General features: G+C 45.4%; 1 protein-coding gene across 2 annotated transcripts in view; it reads left to right on the forward strand.

Moving 5' to 3' along the window:
- Nucleotides 1-12257, forward strand: part of EPB41L3 (erythrocyte membrane protein band 4.1 like 3) — a 249369-nt gene that overhangs the window by 11551 nt on the left and 225561 nt on the right. Inside the window, 1 exon segment of one of the 2 annotated variants that reach the window (NM_001133169.1) lies at nt 550-850. The gene's annotated coding sequence lies outside the window, so the exon portion shown is untranslated. 2 annotated transcript variants of the gene reach the window in all.

The raw sequence follows: 12257 nt of genomic DNA on the forward strand, positions 1-12257 counted from the left end.
GTGGGCAGCAGTGGGGATGGCTTTGCAGGCGCTGGAACCCCAGGGTCCTCCGCTGCAGGGGTGCAGGCTGAGTGAGAAAAGGGTGCAAGCTGGGTCTGCTCTTCATATTTTGGCGCTTCATGTGAAGTTGGATGATGCTTAAATGCAACGGCCTCCAAGCCACTTTCTGGCCTACATCCCTAGACTGCCGCTGTGACTGTGAAGTTAACTCTTCAGAGATTGCAAAAATTTAATACCAGCAAAAGAAACCAAGTTACCAGGTCCCCTTAAGGCACACGAACGGACATTTATCATAGCCTCTCCCTTCCCTCCAGTCCCTATCTACACAAAATTTTGTGTGTGTGTGTGTGTGTGTGTGTGTGTGTGTGTAATTCTTTCCCTGCTTGCAGAGCCCGCTGGCTATAAAGCCCAGGGAGGCCTGTAAGGAGAGCCATACTTCGCGAGCGCGCGGCTCGGAGGCGGGCTCAGGGCGGGGCAGAGCGCGGGGACCGCCCGGGTACCGGGCGCAGCCAACGAGCTGACGGGGAGGGCGGGCCGGCGAGGGCTGAGCGGCGCGGGCTGTCACAGGCGCCCGAAGCGCGCTGCAGGTGGCAACTTGGAGGTGCCGCCACCGCAGCTGCGGGAGGAGCCCGGGTCTGGTGGCCCCTTCCAGCCTCCAGGAGCTCTTTCCCGCCGCCGAGCCCGAGACTGGACCTCGGAGAATTCGAAGGAAAGAGCCCCTGCGGAGGGACCTGTGAGCAGCCCTACCTCTCTCTGCCCTTGCGCTACTTTTTTTCTCCAAGGAAGGTTGTGCCTACGGGCTGCGAACAAGCTCCGGGAGGGGCCCCAAAGGAAGGCTTCGGTGACCCAGGTGAGCGCCTTTCTCTTCCAGTGCCCTATCCTTCTTGGCAGCCGGGCGTAGGCTGGGAGCGCCGCCTAGCCCCGAGGGCAGGGGCGCGGGTGCGGGCCGCCTGCCCTTGGCTCGAGGTCGATGGGGGAGAAACCGAGGAAGGGGCGAGGCCGGCCCGACCGGGGGCTGCCTGGCCGGGTCCGCCCGGAAGCGGCAGGGACTCTCAGACGGGCACCTGGAGACTAGGGACGAGCAGAGAGGTGCTTTGAGAGGGACAGAGGGCTTGAGCCCTGTTTAAGCTGGCCGGGATCGACCGCCTGCGCGCTGTGTTGGAGCTGCCGCGGGAGCCGGGCGCGGCGCCTCTGTGAACCCCAGAGCTAGTGCGCGGGGCCCGGCGAGCGCACCAGTCTTCGGTCCCTCGGAGCCCAAGGCCCTGGAGGACGTCATCCCTCTCCGCTTGGGCAACTCCTCCTCCGTCCCCTCTTGCCTCCACCCCTCCGCGCCCGCCGTTTAGCCTATTCGGAGACTCTCTGCTTTTGCCAGCGCGCGCAGTGGTTGCTGCTGTCACTCCCGTCCCCGCCCTCGCCGGAGTTGGAGCGACCTGGGGTCTGGCTCCCTGGCCCCGGCCGCCTAGTTGTGGGCTGGACGCGAGTGGGGCTGGCCAGTTCTTTGCGAGGAGGGCAGGAGTTAGCGCGGGCTCTCTCTCTAGTGCTCCCTCCGAATCCGTCCCCGCCCCCCTGCAGCTCGAACCGCTAGCCCAGAGAGCGGAGTCTCAGAAGCAGACCTTGCTCGCCCTGGGGAAACGAGGAGGTGGGGGGGGGGGGGCTTTCGGGAAGGTGCGAACCTCGCAGATGAGGCCAGAACCTCCGCCTCCATCTCAGCGTTTCAGACCCTGCTTTCCTGCTTTCAAGTGGACAGTGGCTCTGACCTCCGCATTCCGGCGTGTGGCGTGGGGGGCGCTAGCGGCAGTGTGTGTGTGTGTGTGTGTGTGTGTGTGTGTGTGTGTGTGTGTGTGGTGTGTGTGTAAGGATGAGCGAGTGCGATCCTCCGGGAGGCAGAGGCGCAGGAGCCAGTTCCCCCAGCCCGGCGGAGCCGCAGGGACCGCCCCCCCTCGCCGCTAGCTGCGCGCAGCTGCACCCCGGCAACTCCGCGCTGCCGGCTCCTCTCCTCCCGCTCCAGCTCCCAGTTCCCCCCGACCAACCCGGCATCCCAGGATTAAAATCATCTGGCCAAAAGGTGCGGGTGGGGGATTGAGGCGCTCCCGAGGCGAATGAGGCTGTTTTTCAAAATTCGGGGAGCGCCCCTCGCCCGGCGTTGCATCTTCCGTGGCTCGGCTGTAAGGACCTGCGGTGGAGGCTTGACGCCCGCGCTCCAGAGAGGGCGTCACGTCACCCGAGAAGCCGACGCTGGGGGCTGCTGAGCCTCCGAACTCCTTTTGGCGCGTCCTGCTCAGAAGCCGGGGAGCTCCTGGTCGGCGGCTGGCGGGGGAGCGCGGCGCGGGAGGTGGGGTGGCCTGGCTGGTGCTGCGGGAGGGAGCCCCGGGCGCGTCAGGGGCTGCGTGCCGCGGCTGGAGGGCGCGCCGGGAGCTGCGGCGGACTCGGGGCACCCGAGTGGCGCTGGAAGTTGAGCTGGGGTCTGCAGGGCTCGGTGACCGCCCTGGCGCCGCCGCTGCGGATTCGGGAGCAGCAGCCACGCGGCGCGTTCGGCCGCCACCTCTGCCCGCCGGCCGCGGCTTTCGCTTTCCTTCTGCAGAAGTGAAGCCGCCGCCTGGGCTCGCTCCGGCTGGCGACCTTTGCGCCAGAAAAGCCTGAGGTGCTGGAGGCGAAATCCTCCCGGGACCGAAGGGCGGCGTCCACAAGACGAGGAAAGGGAAGACGCCGGGCTCCGGCGGGTAGCGCAGTAGCGGGAGGGCGGCGCTGAGCGCCAAGGATCCCCGAGGCGAGGCGAGGCCAGGCGGACCCAACCCAGCCGGGAGGTGCTGCCCCCGCCCTGTCTTTCACAGGCACCTGGTGTTAGTTGCGGACCCCCGCCCCCGCCAGTCCGCAACTCCCGTGTAATTCGCTCTGAAGTGCATTGGATTAAGACTGGACCGGGAAAGGGCTGGAAGCCACTAAATGAATAAAAGTAGAAACGATGGTAAATCCCAAATCTAACTGTGGTTTAGATCTAAATTCCACTTGATTAGAAGCAGATTCTAACCCGGTAGAGCAGGGTCTATGTGGGATCTCCTATATCACATTCAAATAATGGCAGTTACTGACGGGCCCCGCAAGACTTGCCCCTCCCAGGCTGTAATTGTGCTGCCTTGGGGGGTATGGGCGGGGTGGGCTCGAGTGTGCCCATATCCTTACACATAATCTAGAACAAGGAAAGAGTCAAGTTCAGGTCGGTTCTGAAATGACCTTGGGAGTCTCCATCTTCACTTTCCCTTACTGGCCATAGGCAGTTCCCAGTTGGATCAATTACAATTCAGACTTAGTGACACCAAGGGGTCAAAGAGCCTTTCTTGTAACATTAGTTAATAGTCTTCTTAGAATTTGTGGTAACCTTAGGAAGACATTCTCAGTACTGAGGAGCAGAGGTATAAAACCGAAAGTTTGCAGCTAGGCTATGACCTCTCAATCCCAATAATGGAAATACAGCTCTTAGTGGAATGTAAGTTATTGAGGGCAGGGTTCTTTCTCATTCTTTTATTCCCAGAGTCTGGCACTTAGTAGGTGTTCAACAAATGTTTGTGTAGACCAGGGTTTATAATTAAAGACATTGCACTGAAAATACATTTAATAATTTTTAGGTCGATCATTATTAAAATCAGAATATTAAACATTATATATCCCAAAGAGTTTAAAAATATAACTAAACCATGCACACTGGTCCTCATGAGTTATGTTTTTAAACTCTTTGGGATTGGTGAAATCACTTCAAATAAGAAGGCACTTAAGATATTGGAAATTTAGAAGTTACAGAGTGGTAGAGTTGCATGGTTAAAGTCCCTTTATAACAGGCTCTGGTTGAATACCTAGAGAAACTGGGATCTCACTACTTTCAGAAGTGTTTGATTCCATTTTAGAGACATTTTGCATTTAAATGTTAGGAACATAGGGATGAACATGCCATGGTTCACATCTGCCCACATGAAGCTCACATTCTAGTTGGCAGGCCAAAAAGGAAGGAAGCGTTATGATTTTGATGCTCTTGTGTAGATACATGAGAAAGTTAAGGGATCTCAGCAAAGTGACCTCACACTTTGAACAGCAACAGCAAAGGAACTTCACAGAGGATGGGTCCTGTGGTCTAAATTTGAAGAGAAGTTCTCCTGGAGCACTGCATAAACAGACTAATGAGAAGTCCACGGAAGGTCAGCCTGCATAGCTTTCCCTTCCTTCCAGTTCCACCTTCTGAGCTGTAACACCCTGCCTTCTCTCTCTTCTACACACCCACCATTATTCTATTTAAGAGCAGTTTCCATCTCTCTCTGTTTCGTCTTTTCTGCAGGCCAAAGAGCCACAGATTCTTCATGCTACCTCCAATCCCAAATTACCTAATTCTTACAATACACTGAACATTGGCATGCTTTCCTCTTGAGGAATTAGGGAGAGAGAAGCAAAAACTCAAGCAGAGCATGATTTTTGTAGGATTTTAAGTGAGGGCAAGTTGGCTGTGAATGGTTTATTAAAAAGATCCAGGAAGTGAGATGAGTCACAGTCCACTCTGGGCAACTACTTCCTTATCTGTAAGGAGAATAGTAATTTTCACCTACCACACTGTGAGAATTAATTTGTGACTTCAGAGTTATCTGAGTTACTTGGAAGCAAAGTGTGAGACCTAGCACATGGGAACATAGAATTTTCCAGTTCAGAGCTGGTTAATCAAGAATAGCAAGAAGCACAATTAGTAAGGAAATATGACTTTCATTGGAGAACTGCTAAAGAGGCTAGAGATTTTAAAAGGTATTGAAACCCGCTATTTATATTAAAGATTAAAAAATAAATGTGGCTATTAGAAAATGTGTATGAGTGGTCATTTTGTCAGGGAGTAGAGAAAACTGGAATGTAGCCACCAGATCACTGAAGAGATGAAAATAATTTGTTTTGTTTTCATGCACTTCAGTAGTATGTGAGGCTTTTATTTGGGGGGATTTGGTGTCATGATGATGTCTTGTAAAAAAGCAGGGCTGATTGATGTCTAGTGTGCATTCTGAAGTGCTAAGGGTCTCCTAGCCCAAAACTAATGCAAGCACCAATGTTCTAGTGGGATTGTGGGAAGAATTCCAGATGTGGGAGCTAAAAGGACACTGTCTTGGAATCCTAAATAATGAGAGAGTGAGCAGCAAGTTAAAAGCAGCGATGAGACAGGGGAAGGGCACTGAATATAATTGGGGCCGATTGGGTGCGATTTCAGCCAAGCAGCATAGATGAAGATCAGAATGGAGAAAAGACATGAATGGACAAAAAAAATGCATGGTAGAACTTACATTGGAGACTTTGAAATAAAAAGAGAGAGAAAGCTACCATTTCTTTGTGTGGTGGGAAAACAAGGGTGAATAAGAACTTGGACACCTCCCTTCTGAAGTTGGCTCATTGTATAAGCTCTCTGAGCCACCAAATCCTCATCAGTAAAATGGGGATAGGAATGCTTTATGGTGAGAAGTCAACAGAAGAACATATAAAACACCTAGAATGTGACCTGGCTTTTAGGTGAGCTGCTCTGGCAACAAGCTACTGGTTTTCTAGAACCAGGAGTGTCGGTTGGCTGGATGCATTATTGCCATATCTTTATTTTAACTCAGCCTTCATTAGAAATCTAGTCTCACATTTGAAACTGGCAAGGGGATATTTTACCCAGTTATTCCCCAGTCATCTCAAACTGAATATGTTTAAAAATTTCATTCATCAATTTCATACTTTCCTCCCTTACCGTAGGACCACCATGTCCTGAGTCACCTGCGTGGGAGACCTGGTCTTCATTTTTTTACACCTTTCTCTTCTCACATTGCTGCCTGACAGACACACACCACGGAAATGTCAGGGTCCCCGTGGTGGTAACTCCCACTGCCACTTCCTTTCTGTCAGATCCCCACCAGTCCTAGCTCTGGCTCTTGCTACCTCCTGCTTGGATTGTTGCAGTAATTATCCCAGCTCACTCTCATTCTGCCTTCCTAACTTCTGCTCCCAGTTCAGTTCTTTTACAGTGCTCCTTTGGTTGTATCACTCCCTGCTGCAAACCTCAAGCCACTTCTGTTTCCTGAAGTATGAGTGCAAACTCCTTTTGATTTGTATTCAAAGCCCTATGTTTGCTCTCCTGTATCTAAGTGTTCACATCTCCCGAGGACCCAACAGGAAATCCATGGCAACTCTCCCCAATTCCTATGCATGCCTTTAGGTTTGATTTCTCTGTCCTTCACTCACCCGATTTCTTTCAGCTGAAATGCCCTTCCTCCCCTTTCTTCACCTTGAAATCCTGCACTCAAACACCACCTCCCTTGTGATGTTTTTCTCGATAATTCTCAGAAGTTATCTCTCTCTCATCTTTCCTTCTGTAGCTCTTTGCTCCTTCTGCTCTCGTGGTACTTCTCATGTATTTATTCTTTGGTGTGTTTTACTGATTGAGAGCTATGACTTCATCCTATTCACCTTTGTATTCCCCAGTAAGGTTTGTCCGGAGTGGGGGTTCCACAGTAACTTGTCACTGAGAGGATGATTGTCTGGAGACATCTGAGGAGAGTTCATGACAGAAGAAAAGAAGAATGTTGTTCTAATCCCATGTCAAGTCAGTATGAGGAAGAAGTAGCCAGGCCTTGATGAGGTCTTTAAAGATAAAGTGGAAAAACAGGCAATTATCTGGAAACTTCAAAAACCACCCTCTACCCACATTGGCCTAATTTCATGGATAATTTATGCCTCGGTAGCTGGAAGAATCTGTAAAATTGACATTCTTCGTTATAGTGATGAGATTATAGTCATGTGAGCTAGACAGAGCTTTCAAAAGTAGAATAGAATGTGAAGAGTCTAGCTGATAGTGATTGGGCTGAAGGAAAAATGAGATATGCTGGGCAAGACGCCCATATAGTACTAAATGCATTCCTAAATACATGAGCGAGGCCAGACGCCGTGGCTCACACCTGTAATCCCAGCAATTTCAGAGGCTGAGGTGGGATGATCATTTGAGGCCAAAGACCAGCCTGGGCAACAAATTGAGATGCTGTCTCCACAAAAAATTAAAAATTAGCCAGGCATGGTGGCACATGGCTGTGGTCCTAGCTTCTTGAGAGGCTGAGGCAGGAGGATCAGTTGAACCCAGGAGCTGAAGACTGCAATGAGCTATGATTGTGTGCCACTGCACTCCAGCCTGGGTGACAGAGCAAGACCCTTTCTTAAAAAAAAAAAGAAAAGTTTATTCATACTTTTAGAAGATTCAATTTCTTATGGTCTCATACTTTTTTTTTTTATTAAAAATGAAAACATTGCCTATAATCCTAGCACTTTGGGAGGCTGAGATGGGTGAATCACTAGAGGCCAGGAATTAGAGGCAAGCCTGGCCAACATAGTGAAACCCTGACTCCCCCACTCTACCAAAAAATACAAAAATTAGCCTTGTGTGATAGCTCATGCCTGTGATCCCAGTTACTTGGGAGGCTGAGGCGAGGCATGAGAATCGCTTGAACCTGGGAGGCAAAGGTTGCAGTGAGCCAAGATTGCACCACTGCAGTCCAGCCTGGGTGGCAGAGTAAGACTGTCTTAAAAAAAAGAATGAAAAGATAAAGCCATGTCATTCCTCATGTGTATACTATATATTTGGGGTCAGGTGAAGAAATAAATTATTATAAGAAGATGACCAGCTTCCATATTTCAGGAATAAAAATGCTTCCAAACTATTGAATATACAATAGCCTTCAAATTGAGAGGATAAATTCACCCTCATCAAATAGTTGTAAATAGTCCATTGCTCACTAGGAATGAGCAAAAAGAAAAATAAACAGGCATGATCAGGTACTGAGGTTTTGAATAGTTAGGAATTAGATACTTTCACATAGTGTTAGAATTATGTACTGAAACCTCCTGAGTTATGAGAAATTGAATGGCTCTGAATGATCAAGAGCTGCTGTATCTATGTTGTATGGATTTTGACACATGGTATTTATAAAGTTTACACAAATATGTTACAAAATGGAGAAGATGTTGGCTATCCACTATGTGCAAACATTTGGTCACACGTGTGTGATTCATATCAAAATGCTGTTCCATACCCAGCTCATCTGCAGCTTACTAAGCCTCTCTTGGCCTCAGCTTTCTCATTGTCAAATAGAAATAACAGAATTCCCTGCGTCACATACAGGATGAAAAAAATTTAATGACGTCAGCTATGTGACTGTAGTTTATGAGTGAAAAAGTGAGATCGAATATTTTAGTTACTGGTCTGATAGTTTAAAAAAAATCAGCATTATGCCATACAAATCTCTCCATCTCTGTAACTCCTTCAGTATAAAGACCAACATGGAATATTCACAGGAAAAAATTCAAATACAAACAAATGTTTAATCAGAGACTCATGTTCACCTTTAAGTAAAAAACATATTTCTTTCCCCCTAATAGTCACAGCATTCTTCAGAGCTAAAGAAGGAGACCAGGAGTCTGTGGGAGCAAAGATCATTTTGTGAAGCTAGAGGTCTGATTTAAAAGCAGTTGCTGCCACAGATTAAAACATATTTGCATTCTGCCTAAAATAGTTGTCTCTTTGAATGTTGGGTGCCTTTTTTAGGTTGCTTTGTGAATAATATGCACAAAATGAAAATGTTAAAAAAAAACATGTAGCCTGCAAACCCTAAAGAGCAGAATAAACATGGTGATACAATATAAAATGAGCAAGATTTCCTTACTATTAAGCTCACTGCATACTGGGACGCATAGCAACTGCTAGACTCACCCTGCTGCAGTTTCAGTACCAGTAGGTACTAGCTGACTATCTGGCGACAAGTCACCTAAGTTTGTTGAGTCTTCATTTCTTCTGCAAAACAAGCTTAGTAATACACATCTAGCAGAGTGGTTGTAAGAACAAGTAATATTTAGAAAATGGCTAGCATATTGTAAGTGCCCAAACAAATGTACCAGTATCTTTTTGTCTTATAATGCATACCTTGTTAACATTTAATTCAGTCTGAAAGTCCGTATTTAATGGATCACATTTTACTCTCAACATTTATGTTTCAAGTTCTTCTTGGCCCTGACTATGTTTATTTATTTTTTGATGATTTAAAAAATACATTTTAGTCCTGAGTATATTTAAATGTAATTTTCTTTTGCCCTTTTTCATGTTTAAAAAAAAAAAGTAACCAAAGCAAAATGCAGTTAGGAAGATAAACCTGATAATCCTACTGCAAAATGTCTCTGCATTTTGAAATCAAATAGAAATTAATATTTTGTTGATCTACCTCCTCTATATCTGTATCATTCAAGCAGAAAAAGTAATGAATATCATAGATATTTAGCCTTGCTTATTCTAAAGTAATCCATGAGAAATTAATTTATACTTTTTAATCTTGAAGTGATCTACATTGATCATTTAATTACCAAAATAATTAGGAAAAACGGTTACACTTTCATGTTTTCAAATGGACAGGGATGATCTGCTTTTTTTTTTTCTTTTATGAGACAGAGTCTTGCTCTGTCACCCAGGCTGGAGTGCAGTGGCACAATCACAGCTCACTGCAGCCTAGACCTCCCAGGCCCAATTGATTCTCCTGCCTCAGCCTCCTGAATAGCTGAGACCACAGGCACATGCCACCATATCCCGCTATTTTTTTTCTTACTTTTGTAGAAATGAGGTCTTGCTGTATTTCCCAGGCTGGTCTGGAACTCCTGGGCTCAAACAATTCTCCAGCCTTGGCCTCCCAAAGTGCTGGGTTTACAGGCATGAACCTGCTTTGATCTGGTTTTTAAAAGAGCACTTTAGTTCATAGTGGATACAAATGTAACCCATGTTTCCTGAATTATAGTAACTACACAGCTTAATAACTTTAATAAAACTGTGCCTCTTTGACTCTGTCACCACTCACAAAATAGTCATTCTAACCATAGTCAAATTTCTCCCAACTGGGTTTAGGGATCCCTGGAGATCTCTCCCCTGCTTGCAAAACTGAATCCTCTCTGAGCCACTTAGACTAAGCAATTTTTACTTGCTCCGATTTTGGCCACTATAGTGACAACTAACATCAAATATCTCAAAGGATGCTACTAAACCCATTGTAGCCAGCGCCCAGCAGAGAGTCACTGGGACTGCTGGGAAGTGAGTGATGTGTTCTCCTTCCCTGAGGTCTGGAGGCGATAGAGGTTCTGGACCATTGACACCTGTGGCCTCATGAGGTCCACCTGGCACATGTAAATGTTTAGTCAAGGGTTACCAATTTGTAAGCTCAAGAAATTTTAAAAATTTGTCAAATAGGCAATGGGGAACCATTGAAGGATCATATTGCAAAGGAGTAATATGGGGAGATTAGGTATGGAAAGGTTACTCTGACTATGGGTGGGGAAAGTTTGATGGCCTAAGCATACAGAAAACCTTGGGGCCAAGGTTTGTACCTTGATTTCCTTTTCTCTTTACCTGGGTTCTTTCCCAAAAGACTCCTTACTTTTTCTCTAATAGTTAGATATTGGAATATCAAAAGCTAAAAATATATAGATCTTATTTTTAAAAAGGTCAGATGGCATATTTTTAAAAGATCGGATGATGTAGATACTTTTCTCTCAAAAAATGTATGAGTCCTGGGGAATATTGTCATGTTACAACATCATCTACATTATTATAAAGGATGAGTAATTTGTACTATTCTTAGCTATTATTTGCTTCCTTTGAAAACATATTTTAGATAGAAGAGAATTAGGTAATGCAACAGTGAGTAATATGGCTGAAGTGTATGTGTGACCTAGTTGCCAAACCTTTTCACTAAGTGAAAAAGTATCATGACATTTTGTTTTGTGTCTGGTACTTTAATAGATGAGTATACTCTTTCCTTTCAGGTTACTCCCCATGTATTTTTCTTTAAGTGTAGCATTGGTCTCTGTAGTATACAGTTAGAACATAACTGAGTGTGTTTCAGGAAAAGTAACCAGCAATGTCATTTTCCAGATTGTGGGTTCATCATCACTTAATTTCCCTGGATGATAGTTTATTCATCTTTGTGGTAGAGTTACAGCTGCTTCAGCTTTCAAATCTACAATCCTGAAGCATTGTCATAGATTAAAAACCTTTTTTTTTTTTTAAACTTGATAACATAGCATACACTTCATGATTGTTTTCATAGCTCAGGGTTGTTGAAACTCAATTTCGACATGAAAAAATGAAAATATCACTTTACACAGGTTTTGCTATGGAAAAATACTAAAGAATTCTTTAATAATAATATTGTTATTGTTAGCTCAGGTAATATAGTTTTTCACCTCTGGATAATTGATCACATTGATCTGATAACAATTAATCTATTGCTTTTCTGAATTAACTCATTACTTTCACTGTTTACCATGTTACCTAGAATCTCATTTTATTATTTTCCTTTCCTTTTACGCATCATCATGGATTTGGATGAATTCAAAGAGGTTCTGGGTAATCTTTTCAAAGCATAACAAGAGGATTTATCTAGATGGCTCCCATTAAAATAAATAAAAATAATACATGGCTAAAGTATAGTACATCTCTTAAAAACACTTTCTCCTGGCTTCCATTTGGCGTAAGGAAAGAGGGTGTTTGTTACATTTGATTAGCTGTTAGTCTAGAGAAAGATAAAAGTCCACTAGACCTGGCTGGAATGTAGCAAGTGGTACATTCCTGCCTGACTCTGACCTGCTTATATAATGCTTCAAGGAACAGCTGAACTGAATCATGAATGGCTGAATGGCTTTCTGTGGAAGGTGCAGTTAACTTTGCTCTGGAAATGAGTTGATATGGGAAAAAGTGTCTGATCCACAAAATTATTTCTCTGGCTAAAAGTATAATGTTAGTAAGACTAAGGAAAAGGATTGATAATAGAAAAAAAAACATAAAAAAGAAAAGAGCCATTTTCATACATTAGACTTCGCTGGGCTGCATATGGATGGAAGTGAGTGCACTGTACCAGGGACTCAACAGAACAAGTTGCACTGTGTTCACAAAAAACTAATCAGAGTGAAATGTACTCTTCTTCTTTTCTGCCTACTGCTTCTGAACTTCATCCTAACCCCCACCTTCCCTGCCCCCACCCCAACCTCTCTTAATAGTCAAGAGCCGCATTCTTGTGGAGTTGTCCTTGTATTATACATACATCACATAGTAGGCGTTCAGTAGATACAAATCATTACAGTGTGGTGTTGTAAAATAGAAATTAGAACACATAATAATTGTATTTTCAAAAAAGTTTTAGTGGCTGAGTTAACTAGGGTAATATTTTAAACATATCTTA

This window comes from Pongo abelii, chromosome 17 (genome assembly GCF_028885655.2).
Source record: "Pongo abelii isolate AG06213 chromosome 17, NHGRI_mPonAbe1-v2.0_pri, whole genome shotgun sequence".
Lineage (NCBI taxonomy): Eukaryota > Metazoa > Chordata > Mammalia > Primates > Hominidae > Pongo > Pongo abelii.